Below are 19089 nucleotides of genomic sequence, written 5' to 3' on the forward strand. Positions count from 1 at the left end.
AGAGTAGTTAAAATAATGTTAGTGGATAGTGAGACTCATATTATATGAGTTTGATAGCCTAGATAAGACCAAGCTTTATGTATTATATGAGCTTATTCGACTGTTTGGTAGATAAAATGCAGCCCATATTAGGCATTTAAAGCCCATCTTACTATAATTATCTTAACATTCCTACCAAACATGTACTTATTAGTGTTTAATGACAGATCCTAGTGGTGGTCCGTAGTTGTAAATAAATTGATATATATGAATAATAAGTTTAAAAGAACTTTCTCTAAATAAAAATGAGCAAGAGAGGAACGAAAAAAAAGTGTCCCTACTTTTAAGGAACCAGGAGTGATTATTAAGTAATTATAATATAATTATTTAAATTATGAAGTAGTACAATTTTAAAATTATAAATTATATTCCCTCCGTCATCAAAGAATATGCACTTTGGATTCGACACGAGTTTTAATGTAAATTGGTAAAGTAAGAGAGAGGTAGAAAGAAAAAGTAAATAAAGTATTGTAAGTGGAGTATGGTTCCCACCTAATTAAAGAGTAAGAGTTTTTCAAAATTAGAAAGTGCATATTCTTGTTGGACGAACTAAAATGGAAGGAGTGCATATTCTTTTGGGACGAAGGGAATATTCAATTATTATACCAATAAATAACCACTCTATAATTGAAATAATAATTATTATGATTTTGTAAACTTAGAAATCATGATTCTATCATTCATTTTTCCAGGAATTTTTTAATTTTTTTATTAACTTTAGTTTTATGTTAAACAAACATGCCTAATAAATTAAGAGGCCGTTTGGTAGCTATGTCATGTTTCGACTAATCATGATACAATTCATGATAGTTGTCATAGTTTCAATTAGTTAATTTATACATTAGGTGTTTTGTAGATTAATAGTGAGACATCGTGAGATATCTTATTTAAGTGTTTGGTGCAATAAGTCGCGAAACTAAAATTGATGTAGTACTCCCTAAATTAATGCATATTTAAAAGATCCATATCATACAAAGATCTGAGCTGTAACGGAATCATTTAATTACTCGTTCATTTTTCTATAATTGTAGTTTAAATTGCATTTTAGGTAACTATTAATACACATGTATTGCACTATCATATATGAAGGCGGCAGTAAGTTAATTCATCGAAATCTGGTCTATTAAACAGAATTTACAAGAAATCACCTTAATTTTGCTGCATTAAAGTGCTTTATGCACGGTATTCAGCTGGAAATGGACTGCAGTCAGTCTCTGCATTGAATTTATGTACTAAAAACCCAACTATTAACAACAAACTGAAGGTAGAATAATATATTTGCTCAAAACTAAATCATCCTTGACAGAAGTCATTGTTCAAAACCACAAAAAAGCTAGCAAAACCAACACAGTCGCCGGAGTCTCTTCAGTCAGTCGTTGGAGCCTCTGCAGTCAGTCGCCGGAAGAAATGGAGGGGAGGCAGAATGATTGAGTTGTAGACAGTGGCGGATCCAGGATTTGTCATTCGGGGTACGAGTCGTATGATAAATAATTACATAACACCAAAAAAAATAGAAAATAGCGGTAAAATAATATTTGAAATATTATTCAATTTTGAACTCATGTATTTTAAAATAAAATAAACCAAAAACTATGCATAACATCTAATTTATTTTTCTACGAGTCTTTATTTCCTCAAAGCGATGGGCTATATCATTATCAGAGACTTGTAGAAACATTTATTTCTCAATGAAAGTCACCAAACAATCATTCAAAGGTTGATCACCAATTCTATTTCACAACTTATTATTCACAAACGTCATTCCAGAAAATACTCTCTCTACACTATACATAACATCCAATTCTAAAAATCATGCTTTCATATTCCCCAACTACAAGTCTACGGCTACAACTACAACTAGAATGATAAATAGAGGAATTCATCATTGCCATTAAACAAACATTAAATTAAAGTTTTAACAACGTAGCAGCATGGCAATAAAGCTATTTAATACTCATAGAAATTGGAGAAAAATATTAAATATTTATATTAGGCAGTTTACTATTTCAGTCTGTCCCTGAAAATTTGACACACTTCACATTTTACCATTTTTGGTAGTGGACCCCATATTCAACTAACTCATTCTTACTCACATTTTATTACAAAACTAATACTTTAAAAGTAGGACCAACATCTCACCAACCTTTTCAACTCACTTTCCATTACATTTCTTAAAACCCGTGCCGGGTCAAAGTGTGTCAAAATTTAGGGGACGGAGGTAGTATTTCATCAAATCAAGAAACAAACCTGGAGGCTCTGAGGCTAGATGGCTGGATCAAATGTTCTGCAGTTGACGGTTAATGGAGCGCCGAGCGCGACACTGCTCCTGCAGCTGCTGATCACCGGATGGGAAGGTGGAGGATTGCTGAACTAGAGGCTTGGTCTAGCAATTGACGGATGAAGGTTTTTATAGATTTTAATTAGGATTTAATAATTTAATTTGGATTTATCTCAAAGCTTATATTCTGATTTATTTCCTTAGATTTTGATTTATTTCCTTAGATAAATCTTCCTTCAATATTCATAGCTATCTTTTAGAAATTTTGTAAAATACATTCCTAATAAAATTATATATAAAATAATAGTAGTAACAAAAAAATTTTAGGGGTACCACCGTCCTCCCTTGTTTTGAACTCTCTCTGCCATTGGTTGTAGAAAACTCCCTTGCGCAGATACAATGTGAAAAAGAAAATGACGGAGGGGTTTAGACTTTCGAGCATCCCCATCCGTGCTCATTGGCAAGAGCACAGATGTGGGCCCAGACCCACTTTTATTCATTTTTTACTCCCTGCTTTTAGGTAAGAGCACAACACCATATCCATGCTCTTCCGCAAGGACAAGCTCAAGGATCCCACCATTCTATTATTCAATTTAAATACTTCATTTACTAAAAACATTTCTACAATATAAAAATACATTAAAATATAAAAATTGCATAATTAAATCCTAAAAAATAAAAATTACATAATTAAAATCCTAGAAAATAAAAAAATACATAATTAAAATCCTACAAATTAAAAATTACATAATTAAAGGGTAACAAATACCCCCGTGGAAGACTAGTCTTCTATCCCCAATGTTCTTCGAAGACCCTGTATCATTGCAACATGTGAATCAAGTTGATCGGGAGTCATCCGAGACCTATCGGCCAGTTGAGCCAAGAGGGTCCACAACGAGTTAGTGGGGGGTTGGTGTCGCACAAAGGGAGTGGGAGCGGGGGCGGGAGCGCGACGGCGGGTGGCGGTGGCCGTCGCCTTCTTCCTTCCTTGCGGCCGGTGTTGGGAACTGCTCGGGCAGGCATCGGGGCTACCCAAGCTAGCTGCGACAAGCTGGCTAGCCACCTCATTGGAGTTGGCGTCGGATAGGGATACCGACTTCGACCGTTTGCTGGAGGAGCTGGAGGAGGATGTTACTATGCCACCCCTATACTTCTCATGATGGCGCACCTCCTGCCAAGAGGCTGAGGTACTTGAACGGTTTGTAATTCATGGATTGGTAGGTCGCCAAGGCGGCAGTGATGATGTCAAGCTCGCTCTTGCCGCTCCCGGCCGACCGCTCTGCTTGGAGGTAATACCCCTAGAACTTTTGGATTTCGTCGTTGGCTCTGAAGATGGAATTGCGCACCATACTATCATTGCGATAGATGGTTCCCTCCGGCCGATTATCATTGTACCGATGAGTGACGCGCCACCAAAACCTTTCCCCGCTTTAATTCGTGCCAACGTGTGGATCTTCGGAGACTGCCAAGTAGGCTCTAAATAACTGATCCATCTCCCCCGGAGTTTACGGGGTGCGGGTACCACGAGTAGGAGGAGTAGGAGTAGAGCCGTCGCTCCCTCCCAAGCCGGGTTCCGGTGCCCACCCGTATCGCCCATCGGGGGCATCTTGGTCGTCCACCGGGTAAGACCGGTAGCCACCCGGAACTTGAGAACCTTAGGTTTGAGGAGGGGCCGAGAATTGAGTTTCCGGACTAGGGAATGGTTGTGATCCGAACCATTCATGGTTCCAACTGCAGGAGTCGAGGGGTGATCGCCGGAGCCGGACATTTTTTTTGTAAGAGTGAAAGATTGAGAATTGATGAGAGAATTTAGATGAGAGAATAGATGAGAATTGTGTAGTGTGGTGAGAAATTTTTTGTGTTGAAAAGTGGGGGTATTTATAGATGAAAAAGTGCATTTTGGGGAAAAAAATTGATAAATAAATTAAAAGTGTGTAGAAAATGGATACTCCCTCCGTCCGCGAATAAGAGTCCCGGTTGGCCATTTTCATCCGTCCGCCATTAGGAATCCCGGTTAGACATTTTATCTTGGGAGTATAAAAAATGATCCCACTGTTCCCTTAATTTAGAAGCTGCAATTAATTTTAAATTAAAAAAAAACTTTGATTGCAATTTCTCACTCTCTGTCTCTTAATGTATTAAGAGTTCATTATTCCAAAGAATAAAGCAAATAATAATAATATAAATGGGTCTCACATTCCACTATCACACACTTTAATTATTACACTCAAACTTTTCTTAAAACCCGCACCCAACTCAACCGGGACTCCTATTCGCGGACGGAGGGAGTATAATTTATTGGGAAGTGGGAAAATATTTTTTTATTTAAAAATAATTTTTCAAATTAAAATCGAATTTAAAAAAAAAAAAAAAAAGGAAATTGCCAACGGCTAAGCCGTTGGCCAATCGCGTGCCGCCACATCAGCCTGCTTATTGGCACGGACATGCTCTTATTATCGAGCAGCGCCTTGCCATCGGCACGGGTGGACAGTTGCGCAACGGCGGACAGCTGCGTGCCACACCGTCGGCTCAAAGCCGCTGCGGATGCTCTTTTGACCAGTGAGGATCACCTAATGCTTTTCCTGCGTCATCTCCTACTCCACCCCTCACAAACATAAAATATGATGGTGGGCCCATTATATATAACATAGCAAAAATGTATACTTGCAAAAAATGTATATGTAACATAACATAATGGGTGGTTACATATATTATTGAAACATAGGCTTTTCAGTAAGCTTTGTGCGGGCCGGATACAAAGTACAGGCTATTCACATTGCTAACATAACCACCAAACGCACAAATAAACCCGGATTAATCCCCTTATCTAACCGTAACATAGCTACCAAACGACCCTAAGGCGATTGATTTTTAGATGTGAATGATAAATAAATGACTTTAGGGTTTAATATTTAAGGTATTGATTTTATTCTATTTTTATTTCTATTCTCTATTCGTGGAAATATTGTATTGGTATAGTAGAAGATATATTAGTATTTAATGGAAACTTTAATCCTCAATTTTAGATTTTAAAGAATATACACATGGTACTATTATATTGGTGGGCTAGCAAATGATGTAGGAGATTTTTCATTTTAAAGAATAAACACATGTCATTATTCTATTGGTGGGGTGGCAAATGGTGTATAAGGTGGGAGAGGTGATCATTCCGGTTTAAAGTAGGATGTGGCTACCGATAAACTTTACGGCTCATCTAAACATCAAAATTGCTTCAATTTGATTCTCTAACTCCAAGGACTTCCAAGGACTTCCAAGGACATCACGTTAAGCACATAGGTAAGTTAATTAGAGTTGGAGTTATTTCAATGTATGATTATATTATCTAATTTGTATGAAAGTTTTGAATTCGTTTTAATTAAATGATCTTTGTTAGTTCCATGCACATGATATTATATTATTATTCAATTTTTTATGAACACATGAAGCTTTTGAATTAGTTTTAATTAAATGATCTTGATTAGTTCCATGCATATAATATTTAGATTTATTTAAATGCACAAAAGAAGATTATATATTGAAAACAGATGCCCTAAGAGAGATTATATACTGAAAATAAATTAAATGAGTGGTAGAAGAGATATTTTTACCGCTGCAGTTTGATATCTATATTTAAAAAAATATAAGAATCATTCTTGCTCACATCATTTGTAGGTATGGATGAGACCATATCAGAAGGAATTATCCCTAAGATAGGAATGGAGTTCGAAACAGAAGTTGAAGCATATGATGTCTATATGAAATATGCTAACGCAACAGGTTTCAGAACACGAAAAAAGACTACTCATAAAGATCTAGTTACAGGTAACATCCTTGACATTAGTTTCTGTTGCTGGAGAGAAGGTTTTAGAGCAACAAATAATAGAGGTGTTACAGTAAAAAATCCGCGTCCTGAAATAAGGTGTGGGTGTAAGGTTATGATGAAAATTAATTGTAGATATGGAGGAAAGTTTCGAATTGTGAAGTTTGTTGAAGAGTACAATCATGAATTGTGTGATCCGGAAAAATCTTACATGTTTAGATGTTTTAGACAAATGTCAGATGTTCAACAAACTCAAATTGATGTGGCTCAAAGTTGTGGGTTGCCTCCAAAGAAAATTATCGATATAATGGCAAAGGAAGTTGGCGGAATTCAACATCTTGGTTTCACTCATATTGATTTGAAGAATTATTTGAGAACAAAGAAGACTTTGTAGATTAAACAAGGTGATAGTGGGGGTGTTTCACAATATTTACAAAGGATGACCAGTGAAGATCCACGCTTTTACAATGCAATACAGTTGGATGTGGAAGATCTGATTACAAATATATTTTGGACCGATGGTAGAATGATACAAGATTTTGGTCATTTTGGTGATGTCGTTTGTTTCGATACTACATACAGAAAAATCGAGATGGTAGACCATTGAAACCCTTGTTTGTCGGCATAAATCATCATAAACAAACAACTGTTTTTGTGCAGCTTTATTGTACGATGAAACAATTGAAACCTTTGAGTGGATTTTTGGTGCATTTGAAGATGCCATGATGAAAAAGAGACCAAAAACCATCTTAACGGATCAAGATCAAACAATGAGTGCTGCTTTAGCTTCCAAGTGGTCATCAACTTACCATCGCTAATGTGTTTGGCATATTTTTCAGAATGCAGCCATTCATCTTTCTAGTGTTTTTCGAGCTTCAAGAACACATTTGCAGCCGATTTTAGTCATTGTGTGTACGACTTTGAAGAAGAATCAAAATCTCTTGATGCATGGGAAGAAATGTTAGAGAAATACGACAGAGTGATAATAAGTGGTTGGCAAGAATGTTTTCTCTAAGGGAAAAATGGACATTGGTCTATGGAAGAAGCACATTTTGTGCAGACATCATAACAACTCAACAAAGTGAGTGCATGAACGCTGTTGGGAAGCATTATGTAAATTACAAAACAACATTGTTGAGGTGTTCCATCATTTTCAAAAGTTGATAGATGATTTCCGAGAGAAGGAATCAATAGAAGATTTCAAAAATGCTCAGAGTTCTCCTGTCATGACATTTCCATTATAAAATTTAATGCATGCTGCTACAGTATATACACATAAGATGTTTGCATTGTTCAGTGAGGAGTTGAGAAAGGCATATGCAAGATCGAGAGTGAGAATCAACTTGGAAGTTCAAGAATATATAAGTTCAGACCATGCCATCGAGCTAGTGAACATACGGTCTCATATGATTCTGTTGTAGGTTCTATTTCTTGCAGTTGTAGGAAGTTTGAATTCTCAGGTATTTTATGCTCACATAGTTTAAGAATCTTAACATGCATGAGTATCAGTCGAATACCTGATGAATATATCTTAAAGCGGTGGACCAAATATGCTAAGAATGAGATGACAAGAGGTTGCGATGAAGGGGTTGTCATTGTTGATGAAAAACTAAGAAAGAAACGACGATATAAAGAGTTATGTAACTCTTTCTTGCAGTTAGCAGAAAAAACAACTGGAAGTGAAGATAATTATACTTATGCCATAGATTGTCTCTTGAAAATTGGGAAACGACATTGATGGAATGGCAGGGAAGGCAAATATTGTGTCAGTTGAGGCAAATAATGTGACAGCTGAGGCAAATAAGGTTGGAGACATTTCAACTGATGGTGATGTCAATGAAAGTCAAATTAAAGGCGTGAAATCAAGTAAGAGACCCAAGAATGCTTTGGAATAGGCTATTAGTAGAAAATGAAAACCAAAAGTAGCAAAGAGTGGTTTAAAACATGTTTCTTCTACACAGGAATCTAAAGGGACTTCACTCATTAATGATGAGTACTGGAACTTAACGTACCATGCTTTTGATGATCAAAGTACATCATGATTCATGATGTGAACTATGTTCTCTAGAGATAGTCATCTCCACTTATCACAATTTTATCCTTTGTTTTCTTTTCTTTTTCTCAATTAATTTTTTGGTTGTGTAGGTAGCTACAACTAAGTTTATTAGGAGTACTATATATTTTTGCTTGATTTTTTGACTAGTTTTTTCAACAGATAATGACAACTCTTTTTTTTTTTCTACTTATTTTAATATTTTCTTATCATAAATCACAATGCTCAAACTTTCATACTACTGCTGTAGTTGTTGTAGTTTTCATGTCATGGAATTGTAGATGTGTAAAACGAGTCTTGCTAGCAGCCTTGATACTACTTTTCTTTGTGGGTTTTGCCAAAATTATTCATCTACATTTGATTAGTTGTCACTTTTTAGGGCTTTTCATACAGGACATTCTCGATTCTACCCATCCTAATCAATATTCAAGAAAGTAGATGTATTAGTTCTTAGATTATAAATTTTGAAGAGGTCTCTTTTGTCAAGAGTAGAAAATGTTAGGTTTTGTATTGCATTGTGACCTTGTCTAAGCTACAGGTCATACGGTCTTAGTAAGCGTAGAGCTGGTGGTGAACACGGATGAAACTTATATGAAGTTTGATGTGAAATTTCTGAGCATAAAAATAATAAGTAATGCATGCTAGTATACAGTTTGTGTAGTTGTAGCACATAATAGTTTATTAATGAAAAACTAGGTATGGTTTGTTTCTGTAATTGGATGAAAAAAAAGTCACTCTCGACTATATGCTGATGAAAATTGCTGATTTAATATCTCTTTAACATTGTGGACCCTCATTGTTTCATATATCTATCTATCTACGAAGGCAAGAAGCGGTCTCATATCTTTTTTAAGTTTCTTCTTATAGAGACAAAGAGAAAAATGGAGAATTATTGAAGCATCAAAGGCACAATGCAACGGTAACTGTATCTTCACTTTCTATGTTTGTAGCTAGTCTACGAAACAATGAGCTTTGGCAAGAATACTAGGATACAACAATCCAACAACTAATATTTTAATCTTTAATTTACTTAAAATATATGCACATGGTATTATTATATTGATGGGTTAGTAAATGATGAAAGAGATTTCTTATTTTAAAGAATATACACATGACATTATTACATTGTTGGGGTAGCAAATGATGTAGGAGATTTTTCATTTTAAAGAATAAATACATGTCATTATTCTATTGGTGGGGTAGCAAATGGTGTATAAGGTGGGTGATGAGGCTCGTTTCACGCATGTGTTCTGTCATAAAACTACACCAAATTCTGTGAACTAACGTCTAATTTTGAGCCAGGTGTGTATGAAAGTTTGCCATTTTCAGAAAATGAGTTGATCAATTGGGCGGACGAATGGATCAGGAGAAAGAGTCAAATTTGCTGCGCAAACGGATCAAATTGAATCAAATGGCATGCAACAGGAGCACCCAACTAGAAGACTGGTGCGTCACACAAAAAAAGATCCCCGAGGGCAAAAGGTAAAGCAAACTTTTCAGAGCACAAATGCCCTAAGGATCAAGACCTCACGCCTTCCTATAAATGAAGATAGAGGAAGGAGACAGCTTCGAACCCATGACACTCATTAGTTTTCAGCTCTCTTCCAGAGCTGAAATGAGAGCTCCCAACACTCCACACTCCTAAATTCCGTTGCATACACGCTTGGTTCTTGTTTTAGTTTAGTTCAGAAGGTGTTTGGTGTTGGCTTTTGTTAGCTTAATCCTTTAGTTCGGTTATTCCGCTTCAAGGAGAGGCGATGAAACAATTTCTCTTTGCTTTGTCTATTTGCAGTTTATGCTATATGCCATCTACTCTTGATGCTTTTGATTTAGTAAATTTAAAGTTATGGTTTCGATTCTCGTTGATACGTTCTGTTTACCATGCATGATAATTCTGATCTACCTTTGATTTCAGCTTTATGATGCATATCTTCGCTCAAATGTTTTGTTAAGTTTTGGTTTGATTAAATCTGGGTTTTCGAGTTATGTCCTATCTAATTGTGAAGAAATTATGGATAAGTTGTTTAGGATGTTTAGATCTGATAGTTGTTTGTGATTTCTGCATGATTATGGCTTAGTTTTTTTAATTACGTAGGCGTAGTTTAGATCTTAGGAGTAGATTTGAGTTTACAAGTTATGATTTTTCGTTGTTCATAATTATTCAGATATGCTTTTACTCTATTTTCCATGTTGATTATGTGAAGAAGATGAAGTTATGACAAAAGTTTTACTTTATCATACGTTTTGCAGGAGACTGAAAGTCTTCCATTTTATTTTGTTTACCCATTTCAGGAAAGTTTCAGTATGATTTGATTAAGTAGATTTTAGTTAAGCTTAAGCGTGTTGATCAGTTTAGTTAGTTTAGTCTTTAAGTTTTGGCTTGAATTAAATTACTTTTAATTTAATTAGTGAAAGCATGTACTGTGGCCCAATCCAATCCTCCACAACAGGCCCAAAATAATTAACTTAATATAAAAACTTAATATAAAAGGGAGATGAAAAGAAGATAGAATATAATTCTGCCGACAAAATTTCGATCTCTGCATTTGAGAGAGTAGAAAAAAAAACATGAATTAGGGTTGATGTCCCTAGAGATTTCTGTCTTCAATTCTTCTCCAGCTTTTGAGGATTTGACGAGCTTTGCCCACAAAAAGGTCGAATTCGAGTTAAAAGGAAACAGATCAAAAGATCCATGGTTAAGATCAATTGAAGACGGTGATAAAATTCAACTCTTGAATTCTTACGGTACGTTGATTTAATTGCATATATTCAAATTGCTTGGTGATTATATGCATATAAACATATTTCTAGTTTACAATCTGATAAAAACATGTTTAGATGTAAATCTTTCAATCAAACTAAATAGATTTCCACTGCAAAACCAACAGAAATCGTCTGCGTAGATTGTGTTCCAAGACTAGTATGATAAGTGAGGATATGAAAGAAGAAAATGTTCGATCTTGTAGCTTGAGCCAGATCCAAGGGTCGAGGATCTGGAGAAATAGGTGATGAGGCCTGTTTCATGCATGTGTTTTATAGCAAAACCGCACTGAAATCAGCAAACTAACGACCCTTTTTGAGCCAGGTGTGTGTAGATTTCTCCAGAAACCGAAGATCACATCATTCCAGAGGGCGAAAGCAAAAGTTGGGAAAAGAGGAGAAAAGAGGCGACTTTTGAACTGATCAAGTCATATTCCAACCAGAGCCAGCCAACCTTGTGCTGGAGAGAAGACTATGAACTCCACTCTAAGGTGTGAAGGGAAAAAGCGTCACTTCAAGGGGGTGGTACCCTAGGGATCAGAGCCCTACGCCTCCCTATATAAAGGAGCCTTGCACACTAAGAGAAGGGAGTTCCTCCATATTTCATTTCTTGCTTAGTAGTTTAGGGGGGTTCTCTTTAGAGTAGGTAGGATTTCTAGCTCTCTTCCAGAGCTGAAATCAAAGTTCTCTTCATTTCCAAGCCTTTCAATCTCTCGCACACACTTGGTTACGTCTAGAGTAGCTGGTAGTTAGCTGTTTCTTTGCTGTTCTGGCATATTTCCATTTCCGTTTCCGTTCTGTAATTCCACTCCGAGAAGGGGTGATGAAACAATTTCCAGCTTTCTTAGTCAAGTTATGTTTTATTTTCATGTATTGACTCTTGTTCCTATTCTGTTTTAGTTAAATCCAGTTTCTGTTTTCGTTTCCTTAGTTTTGTGCTTGTTTTCATGTTTTGATCTTTAGATATTATGCTCTCTCGTATGTTTTCATTTGAATCTTAGCTTAGATTTGTTGTTTTCTGTTTGAGTCCTTGTTTTCCTTTTAGATCTATGTGCTTTCTTTTTGCTTCTGCATGCTTTAGCCGTAGTTCTTCTTTTACGTTGTCGTAGCGTAGATCGTTGAAGTAATTTTAAGTTTTGTGTTTTGTTTTGTTTCGTCTTCTTCAACTTTTCAGATCTGTTGCTGCTTTGTTTTCTTTACGCTGATTTGTTGAGGAAGACGATTCTGTTAAAGTTAATTTGCTTTTCGTACCGTTTTGCAGAGGGACCGTTTATTCTGTTTGTCTTTTTGTAGTAATGTTTTCTTAGTTGATCAGTTAGGTAGTTTAAGTTGTTCAATTTAGATTAGTTCCTTCTTTTCCGCACCAGTAGATACTTAACCCACCCCCTAAAATAAAGCGTGGCAGCAGCCAAGCCCCAAGCCGTATATCTGTGGGATCGATCCTTACTTCCCTATACTAATCAAATAATATTAGTGGGTTAAGGTTTTTTTTTTGATGTCGCATCCCTTTCAGTTTCTCAATTTCTCCTCACTCGAGTCGGAGTCACTCAGCTTGATCAGCCTGAGCTTTTACCGGATCCACTCACCCGCATCATTGCAGGTGAAATAGGCAAAGGTAGGTTGACCCGATCAGGTCGAATACCCAACTTGAGCAGTTCGCGACGACACACCTAGCTTTAAAGAGGAAGGAGACGAGAGAGGAAAGGGCGGCCTGTCAATAGGGTTTTCCATTGTCAGAGTAGGTTGAAGGAGCTTTCAGCCCCTTTTAGTGTTAGGTTTGGTATACTGAAAAGCATGTTTCGAGCACGAATAGAATCTTGATTGTATACGAAAAACTCTACAAACCACTTTTAACCCGATTCATTATTATTCGAGCAGTTTGCACGAATAGAATCAGTATATCATTACATTGTGTTTGCTCGTGCATTTATAAGATGTTGTTTAAACATTTAAATGTATAAGAAGCAAACAAAGCCTAAGTTTTTTGCTTAGTAGACTGGTTATGGGCGACGTCCACTTTAAGGTATCTACAGTCGGTTCTATGCAATGCTTTGCAAAAGAGAAAGAAGAATTTCACAACCTAGAGAGGCTTTGGCTACCTATCGCAAGAGGTTGCAATGTCAGTCCGATTATTTCTAAGCCTTACTGAAATAAGATGGCGTTGGTGTGATATAGAACTGAATGGATCTAACAGCAAGACGTGTCTTTATGCTATCTACTGACTAGGTTTTGATAAACTGCCATTTCGTAATCAACATACGATAGCATTGAGCATACATTATTGATTATGCATTACTTTTACTTATCAAATAGTGTGGGTTTTTCACAACCCAATAATCCTGATATCTTGGGTAGTGATAATTAATATCTAGCGGTGCTAGGATTGCTATTATGTTGAATCGTGAGCGAGGTGAGCCTCGTTTGATAATGTCCTGAAAGAGGAGCTCGAACAAGGTTTATTCGGAATCTGTCAGTTGGAATTTAATTATTTCATGAATAATAAATAAGCGTTTCTTGCTGAGTCCACTCTTGGAATGAAATATGTTAATTAATTAAGTCTATAACAGACATTAATTAATTAATGGACATTTATATCTTAAGCGCATGAAATAAACAATAAACAAAACGGAAATTTGGATTACTTGTAATTCAGATTTGGATGGACATTCAATATAATTACTGTAGTGGCTGATAATAATAATCCAATATAAGCTTATATTAAATTGTGGGTTCAATTTAATTAGTAAAAAGCTAGTTGGGGGAGACCATATCCAAAACCTTCCATAGATCCCCGACTCAGCCCAATATGTAACTTAATATAAATAGGAGAATAAAAGAGAGACATAAACACAATTTTATTTGCTTGAAATTTCTGTCCCCTCTCTCTCTCAAGGAGGACGAAATTTTCTCCTTTCTTCTTCTTTATTCAAGTCCTAGTATTTTGATAAGATCAGTCCACACTGATATCAAAATACAGTTCGAGAACCAGTTAGAAGATCCGTGGTCTAGTATTGAAGATCATCACATGGAGAAGACGCAAGCAATCAAAGATCCTTTGGAGAATCAAATCGGTAACTCTAAATCATAGTATTCATGTTTAGGATTTATTTTCTTTAAGCATGAATTATTTGCGTTCTAGTATACAATTATCTGTTTAACATGTTTAGTGGGTAAGAAATTCAGGCGCACGAGGGGCCGATCACAACTATGAAATTTATCTTTGTATGAATTTTTGTATGCTACACTTGTAGTTCATAGAAAAATCCAGAATTTTTACAAGTTCATGACTTTTAAGGCAGTTTCTCTTAAATCGGTCGTGTACTTTCGTCTAAAATATTTTCTGCCATTTCCACGTAGGAATTCAAACTAGCCACGTCTGCATAAGTTTACGGGAAAATATTAGTGTCGGGTCGGATGGAAAATTCGCATAGTCCGGATTAGTTCATGACTTTGTATACTAATTTCGTAGTTCATGGGAAAGACCAAAAAATCGCAAAAGTTTGTGAGTTTTATGGCAATTTGCCCAATTATATACTCCGTCCCATAAAAATAAGGGCAATTGAAATGATATGAGAACTAATGCACAATTGGTAAAGTAAGAGAAATGATGAGAAGAATAGTTTTAAAGTGTCAATAGGTAGTAGGACCCCACATTATTATTAGTGTTTAATGAGTTGTAATGATAGGTCATAATGGTAGGGTTGTAAATAAATTGATGTATATGAGTAAGGGTATAGGTTAGTGATAAAATGCAAACTCTATATATTGTACAAACTCCAAATTATGATCTGCATTGTTAGAATATAACAACAACAAAAAATGTCAACACAATGTCAACATAACATCAACCAAAGATATTGTGTTGACATTTTTTGTTGCTTTTTTTTTTGTTATCTGTTGATATTTTCCAATAATTCAGATCATAATTTGGAGTCATCATCACTAGTAGAATGAGAATGGTGTTCACCTCTATGAATTGTAATTTTGTCTTGTTTATAATTTTGTTCTTTTTATTAACATAAATATTCAAGTCATTTTAAGATAAAAATGCTTATATTTGTTGCCTCGATATGGTTAATCCCAGTGAAATTATGTGCTATCAAAATTTGTAAAAATTATAAATATAATGTTTTGCTGAAACATAATTAGTGAGTAGAAAATACGTTTTATAGAAGTGGAGACATTTTTTTTCAACACCGAAAATTAAAAAAAAAATTATGTTTAGTGAGTTTAGGAAAAGAAGAATAAAGTATGAAATGAAAAAGGTAGAGAGATAAAGAGAGCATAAAGTAAGAGAGAGTATAGCAAGTGAGAAGAATGTGTTGACTTTTACTAAAAGGGAAATGACTCGACTACTATGGAACGTACCAAAACAAAATTACTCCATTTCTATAGAACGAAGGGAGTACTATTTTTATTTAGGATTTTTGGCTTTAAAAACCATAAACTTTGCCCGAATTTCGGTTTTTTTCACCAACTTTAAGATTGGTTTTTAAAACCATGAACTTTTGATTTGTTTTCTATTTTCCAACCCGACCCGAATACCAAATCTCCGGTGCAAAATTGTCCAACGTGGACAATCGGAAACATGACTTGGAAACTGATTTTTTGACCGTGAAATAACACTATTTTTTGAATTAAAAGTTAAAATTAAATAAGTAATCTTCAAAGAAAATTTCTGGAGATGAATACAATGATTCTGGAGCTCTTTCACGGAGATCTCTTCAATCTGCAGTTCATGTTGCCAAATCTCTTTCTCAGCTCTGTCTCAATTCTCTCTCACAGTCGTGCGCAGCTTTGCTTCCTCCGTCGAATTGAAGGTAGCTTGAGCGATCAGATGCAACCACCACCGTTCCCATCTTCATCGGGGATCTTACATCCAGCCTCCGTTCTCGTCTAGCTTCGGTTCAATTCACGCTGTCTCCTGTTCAATTTCATCTCGCGAAGATCCGTTGCCGACATTACTACTGTTACCCTTGTGTCACCTCCACCGGCTCATCACCGACACTCAAATCTTCGTCGGCCACCTCGGCACCGTGCAGCTCGCCGTTGTCTCCGTTGAGAACTCTATCATCTCAGGATTCCCCTTTGCCTTGATTGTATGTCATGATTTCTTACTTTTACACTTTTCTTTACACACATAACACCTGTCGGTGCCTCACCGGCGTGTGAGCCAATCTCCCCTCTCCATCGCTCTTCTCCTTCTTGAAATCATCTCCGTCTGTCTCTGCCGCCTTGCATCTGTGTAACGCCCCGAACTCTTTAAAATTCAGAATATTAAAATTCTAATTTCTTTTATTTTTAAAATTCAGAATTTAAATGGAAAGAAGAAAAACGGAACAATTTTATAAACTTAAAAGAAAAATCATCATTGAGATATTTTTTTTATATATATAAAAATTTAAAGAACACTAATAAGAATATTTTTCCAACATCTGAAATATGTGTATATAGATATCTATGCCAAAATGTATCACTATGTTAAAAATATAGATACTTCATCCAGTATTCCAACCAAAATAAAATATCCTGCTTAATCGGATTGAAACCCTACATCATTCAAAATATAATAGCATAAAAGTTATCAAGTTTACTCTCCACACAATTCACTTTTACCCAAATACCAAAGGGTCTACTAGTCAAACATAGTGGCTGGGAGACCGTGGACCACGTTGACTGCTGCCCCGTCACCGACTCCTTAACCTGAAAAACATTAAATAACGGGGCGTGAGTATGCAAGCACACTCAGTGGGGAATACGCTGCAAGCAGTTATAACCAATTGTGTAATGAATCATAACATAATGAACCATCTCAACTTTGCTGACATCTATATGAGACTAGTCTCGGTCCCTCGTGGACCTGACCCCTCGTGGGCTATTGGTGGGCTGTCAGCGACCCATATGATCCCTCGTGGATCTGACCCCTCGTGGGCCCATAAGCTCATATGAATGACGCACGACACAACAATGATTATAACCATATAACCACTACGCTTACAGATAAAGTAAACCCCACCTCGAAAGCTGAAATTCAAAATAACCTCCTCAAGCTTGGTTTAGGTTGTCCATCCTCGAGCCTTGGATGCGCCACCCCTTAATTCACAAGAAACTTGAGTTTGGGGAAACAAAGCTTCAACCTTGAAATCCATTAATGGAGGTTAGAGAAGTGGGGAAGACGCCATGAGAAAAGAGGGGAAACTTTGCTGCTTGCAGCAAAACTCGCCGCCGGAGAGGCGACGAACGGTAGCTGTCGGAGACGGCCGAGTGCGTGGGGGAGGTCTAATGATGGGAGCTACGTCGATGGCAACCTAACGACAAGGTGTGATGATTTGGCTGTTGATCCAAGTGAGAGATCAAGAGATTCATAGAGAATTCTAGAGAGAGATATTTAGTGTGTGTTTGGGTGAAATGTGTGTGGGAGTATTCTAGAATCTAGATCCTAATTCTAGCGTGTGTGTGTTTTTAGGAAATAGAATTTAATTTCTTTATCTAATTTTATTTAATTATTTTCATCATATGGACGTGATACACACATATATTATTTTAACATTTAGTTAACACACACATATAAGCACAAATAAAAAAGGCATCACACAATTGCTCTAATATTTTTCTAATTTCATATCAAGTTTCTAATACTATTAATTTCACCCAATAAATCAAATACAAACACTTAAAACCTTGTTTAATTTGCTAGGGCGCATCTTCGGTCAAGTCAGACAACCTGCAAAATATTTGAAAATCAAACTCATTAGTTCAAAACGTTTACAAGTAATCAATTCACAATTAAATAATTTTAAAAATACTTTTGAAAATACCCAAAAATATAATAGCTTTTATTTATATTATTATTTATTTATTTTAAAAAGTTATGGGGTATTACAATCTGGTTGCTGGTTTCATAGACGGCGCCGCTGATGATGCGGCTGAGGCGGTCGAGATCGGAGTAGTTGAGGGGAGCAAAAGCGGGGTGGCGGCGCTGAAATTTGGGGAGGCCTCTGAAGGGTGTGAAGTGGGAATATGGCAAAGATGAAGGATTGGAAATGGGTATTCATTAAAGATGAAGGGGGGAAAAAGTGAATATGGCAAAATTGAATAAGAAATGTGGCATTGTCAAATAGGATATCACTTGTGATTTTATTCCCAAATAGGATTGAAAATGACACATAGACCAATCGGGTTTCACCTGTGACCTGCCGTGGGAAGAAGCAAACGAATCAAAATTTCGTGAATTTAAAAAACAAATTTCAAAGTTGGTGGGAAAAATCAGAATTTGGGCAAAGTTTATGGTTTTTAAAGCCAAAAACCCTTTTATTTACTCTCTTCGTCCGACTAAAAATGTTCACATTCTTAAATGATAGTTTGCGATTTTAGGAAGAGTTGTTGGTCGAATAAGTAGAAAGTAAAAAAATTAATTGAATATTTTAATGAAAAGAGATATGAAAGATAGTTATTTCTAAATATAGAAGTGGAAATTTTGAATGAGACTTAAAAATGGAGATATATATCATAAAATGGAGCGGGTACATGATATGATCACGTTATATCCAAGAGCAGCATTCTGCTTTTACCTAGGGCCGGGGAAAAATACTGAAATATTGAAATACTGGCCTTATCGTACCGAAAAAATATCGAAAATACTGAATTTTCGGTATACCGTGACTTTCAGTACGGTATTATACCTTACCGAAAGATTCCGGTAAGGTAACGGTATGAATTTTCAAATACCGCGGCATACCGTTGCATACCGAATTCGGTATATACCGAAAATTAAGGTATATACCGTAAACTAAGGTATATACCACAAAAATATAAACACAAATTATATATAAAATATATTTTATAATATTTTAAATTATAAAATCTATTATGAAATATAAATATAATTATGAATGAATTATATTTAATTTATTTTTAAAATTATAAAATATAAATAATATTAAAAAAACTCTAATTTTCTATTTTAATTGATGTTGAAAGTCATGTATACCGCAAAAGTAAGGTATACCGAACTTTGGTACGGTATACCAAAAATGAGGTACGGTATCAGTATGGAAATTCGTCATAACGAAAATAAAGTATATCAAAGTTCGATATACCAAATAAAGATATGACTTTTTTGCATACCGTATTTACGAT

At 35.8% G+C, this 19089-nt stretch overlaps 1 long non-coding RNA gene and 1 pseudogene across 3 annotated transcripts; one reads left to right on the plus strand and one right to left on the minus strand.

Moving 5' to 3' along the window:
* The first annotated feature begins 5991 nt into the window (after window positions 1-5991).
* Window positions 5992-8032, plus strand: LOC148923222 (protein FAR1-RELATED SEQUENCE 5-like; annotated as a pseudogene).
* Window positions 8033-15539: 7507 nt separating this feature from the next.
* LOC125205581 (uncharacterized) lies at window positions 15540-17381 on the minus strand. Of its 3 annotated transcripts, none has more exons than XR_007173787.2 (3): window positions 16967-17381; window positions 16575-16653; window positions 15540-16191 (listed from the first exon to the last, which is right to left on the minus strand). It is a non-coding gene; the product is annotated as an uncharacterized LOC125205581 (long non-coding RNA). The 3 variants fall into 3 exon arrangements; XR_007173784.2 differs by having other exon boundaries at window positions 16567-16653; XR_016132576.1 differs by lacking the exon at window positions 15540-16191 and having other exon boundaries at window positions 16372-16653.
* Between the last annotated feature and the right edge of the window lie 1708 nt (window positions 17382-19089).

The sequence above is a fragment of the Salvia hispanica genome, chromosome 6 (genome assembly GCF_029641045.1).
Source record: "Salvia hispanica isolate PSC_SH4W2 chromosome 6, Shi_PSC_v1, whole genome shotgun sequence".
NCBI classification, from domain to species: domain Eukaryota; kingdom Viridiplantae; phylum Streptophyta; class Magnoliopsida; order Lamiales; family Lamiaceae; genus Salvia; species Salvia hispanica.